Below are 4,201 nucleotides of genomic sequence, written 5' to 3'. Positions count from 1 at the left end.
CCCCCCCCGGCTTTCCTTTCAAGCCACGGGAGCCATTCAATGCCTAAGGGAGTCAGATGAGAAGGGTAGAGGGCACTTAAGATCAATATCACCCTCCCTTACACAGGAATTCTGTAGCCATGAACTTCCGCATCATCAGCTGGTTTTGGCCTGGTTAGTTCACTCTGCAGGAATCGGGATTGCTGGAATGCACTATCCAATCCCATTTAGCAATTCCTACTTCTCCATGGCCTGTCTTCACTGTCAGGACAGGCCTGCCCTGTCACATTCAGCAGAGGCTCACTCCTGGAGCTCTGAGCATCATTAGTATCTAAACAGAGGCTTCTGTTCTTGCAAACAAATTCAGTAGAGCAGTAGGCAGCAGCCAGTGCCAGGTCCTAAGCAAATTTCATTCCAACTCAAACATCATCAGTCTGACCCCTTGAAAGCCAAAGCAGAGAGAAATTGTACTTTGAAATGAGGTCATTACAAGAGGGGAGGAGGGGATATTGCTGCTGAGCACGTGAGTAGGAGAACAATGGTGAGGGGGTGGTTAAGATTAAACAGCTAGAGAGAGAGATTAACATCTCATGACTGATTTTTGTTCACTGACCTGCAATAAAACAAACAGTAAGACTTTAACAAATAGGTGATTAGCTGTGTTATTCCAGTGTTGTCTTTGCTATTAGAGTACTGCCACAGTCTTCACTTTTCATTGGCTAATACTTCCTGGTTTTTATAGATAAGGCTGGTGGAGTTAAGACAAGTAAGCAACAGAAATACTGCTATGCTAATAAGCATTAAAACTGTTTCATTTTTGGAGTGCGAGTACCTGCCCCTTTGATACTGTCTCCCCTGTCCACCGGCTGGTGTCTGCACACAAAAATCAAGCCCAGCAGATTAAGTGGTTTGCTGTTCACATGTTCATATTTTCATACAGGCGAAATCAGGGAGCTGAAAGGTGTTTGTAGATGTGTGCGCAATGGGATTGGTGAATGATAGCCTTCTGCTACCTTGCCTGAAATTTCCTCCTTTCCTGAGCTATATTGTCTCCTGACTAAAAAAAAGGCTTTGCTGTGACTAGACCAATTAGCCAGGACAACTTCAGACTCTCTTCATAGCCAGACAAAAAGTAATGGGCATAGTTCAGAGCTCAGATGAGATGCAGAGTCATGAATTTGTTCTACAGGACCCACAAGAGACCTCATATGTGCACACTTACCACCAGTTGTCACCTACCACTGCACTGCAATACTATCCCGCAGGGGGAAATGTAAGAGACCATTCTGGGTCTGTTGTTTTTAAGTACCTGAAATCGTGGTACTGAGGCCTTGTGTAGCAAGTGGGGAACTGAACAGGGTATCATCCACTTTCCCTTTGGCAATTTAAGAGCTGCACATTGTACCGCAGAGATTGACCCCAGTAGCAGAAGTCATAGTGGCAACTTGTTGCTGCAATTCACAGCCCAGTTTATGTCACTGAAATCAGCTAGCACTCTTGGCTGTGAATAACATGGCAGCTGAGGCACAGACATACTGCCTGCAGGACCAGAGGTGCTAACTTCTTAAATTGCCCTACACAAGCTTGTGAGTCAGAGTTTTTAGACCATAGTCAGAATTACTAGAGCACTGCTCATGCAAGCAAGCCTCAATTTCCCTCGCATTTCTGCTACAGGAATCCTGATTTCAGACATGTCACTACTGATTCTCTAGCTATTCCTAAAAATTCTCACTCATTTTGGTGAAGAGCCTTTTCTTAGTCAGATGTCAGGTGGAAACACCTAGCATCCATCTTGGAATGACAAAATACCCATTTTGTGCAAGAGAGTGGTTTATCTGTAGCACAAAAATATAACCAGTCTGTTCTGAAAATAATTGATTTTGTCAGGATGGAATCTAACCTATTAAGTGCATAGCACTATATGTCTTCAAGAGGCAGCCAACAGCAAGAGTAAATACCAGAGTCAGAGCAATGACAAATTCAGCTCTACTCTATCTCTCTAAAACAATCTTAGAATCATAGAATAGTTCGCGTTGGAAGGGACCTTTAAAGGTTGTCTAGTCCAAACACCCTGCAATGAGCAGGGGACATCTTCAACTAGATCAGGTTGCTCAGAGCCTCATCCAACCTGACCTTGAATTCCAGGGATGGGGCATCTACCACCTCTCTGGGCAACCTGTTCCAGTGTTTCACCACCCTCAGCATAAAAAATTTCTTCCTTATATCTAGTCTAAATCTTCCCTCTTTTAGCTTAAAACCATTACTCAATGTCCGATCGCAACAGGCCATGCTAAAAAGTCTGTTTCCATCTTCCTTATAAGTCCCCTTTGAGTACTGAAAGGCTGCAATAAGGTCTCCCCTGAGCCTTCTCTTCTCCAGGCTGAACAACCCCAACTCTCTCAACCTGTCCTCACAGGACAGGTGCTCCAGCCCTCTAATCATTTTTGTGGCCCTCCTCTGGACCCACTCCTACAGGTACATGTCTTTCCTGTGCTGAGGGCTCCAGAGCTGGATGCAGTACTCCAGGTGGGGTCTCAGCAGAGTAGAGGGGCAGAATCACCTCCCTCGACCTGCTGGCCACATTTCTTTTGTTGCAGCCCAGGATACAGTTGGCTTTCTGGGCTGCGAGTGCACATTGTCAGCTCATGTCCAGCTTTTTATCTACCAGTACCCCCAAGTCCTTTTCGGCAGGCTACTCTCAATCCCTTCATCCTCCAGCCTGTATTGATACTGGTGGTTGCCCTGACCCAGGTGCAGGACCCTGCACTTGGCCTTGTTGAACCTCATGAGGTTCACATAGGCCCGCTTCTTGAGCCTGTCCAGGTCCCTCTGGATGGCATCCCATCCCTCAGGCATGTCAACTGCACCACTCAGCTTGGTGTTGTCCACAAATTTGATGAGGGTCCACTTGATCCCATTCTCTAGGTCATTGATGAAGATATTAAACACTACTGGTCCCAGTACAGACCCCTGAGGGACACACTTGTCACCGATCTCCATCTGGATATTGAGCTGTTGACCACTACCCTCAGGATGCAACCATCCAACCAATGGATGCACCATGCATCCACCAAACAGTGCACCCATCAAATCCGTATCTCTCCAATTTAGAGAGAAGGATGTTGTGTGGGACTGTGTTAAAGACCTTAGAGAATTCCAGATAGACGACATGCATAGCTCTTCCCTCGTCCACTGATGTAGTCACTCCATCATAGAAGGCCCCTAGATTGGTCAGGCAGGACTTGCCCTTGGTGAAGCCATGCTAGCTGTCTCAGATCACCTCCAATGTAAAGGATGCTGACTCCCCTCATGGAGCCATGGTTAAACGATCAAGTCTCTCTGCTGTGTTTTCTGTATCTAAGAATGGTTAGAGGTGCTTAAAACAGGAACTAGCCCAGACTGGCTCCAAAAAGGAGTTTGCAGCAAAGCAGAGTCAGAGCGAACACCAGCTGCCAAAATCTGTGCAGACTGTCACCAGGTAAGGTGCTGTTGTGGAAGTGATCTGTCAGGTATTTGCACACAGGTATTCCCACTGCTAGTGCTAAACACATAGTACATTTATGTGAAGCAAGTATGTGGTGTGGTTGTCAAAGACATCCAGGGCCACACTTCATGGCCTTTCATGGGGACTTGCATTAACATCCATTGTTCAAAGAACTTATGTGCAATCCATGCAGCAATAACTGTTTCTCTGCATCATTCATCATCCCAAAGATCTCCCACCAGTTTGCCATAGGGTTGGACTCAATCTTAAGGGTCTTTTCAATCAAAATGATTCTATACACAAGGGATTACACTGAAATAGAATCAGATGTGACATTAAAGCACTAAGACAACTTTGCACTTTCTCGTATTAAGTATTTCTTGCATGCCCACACTGCATGTTCCCAGTTCCATTGAGTCCAGGTCAGCAACCCAGCCAGCCAGCAGACAAAAATCAAGCACTGAACAGTGTATAATAATAGCAACAATACATCAAATCAAGTACAGCAGTCAAGCAAACATCGTGACAGGATGAATCCAACAGGATGAAGGCAGATGGTCTGCGTGACCCAGAGAGCTCAGAAGAATAAGGCTGAATATACTAAAGAGGACAGAAGGTGTCTAACCTGTTTGGAAATAGTGAGTGCACACTAACCCCTGTTGTTTAATACGGATACAGTTAAAAACAAAATCAGTGAAGTGATTTGTCATGGAAGGATGTGAAGGTGGAGGTTTCACA

Source organism: Charadrius vociferus, unplaced genomic scaffold (genome assembly GCF_000708025.1).
Source record: "Charadrius vociferus isolate BGI_N301 unplaced genomic scaffold, ASM70802v2 scaffold147, whole genome shotgun sequence".
NCBI classification, from domain to species: domain Eukaryota; kingdom Metazoa; phylum Chordata; class Aves; order Charadriiformes; family Charadriidae; genus Charadrius; species Charadrius vociferus.
The sequence above is the reverse complement of the archived record's forward strand: the minus strand, read 5'-3'. Positions refer to the sequence as shown.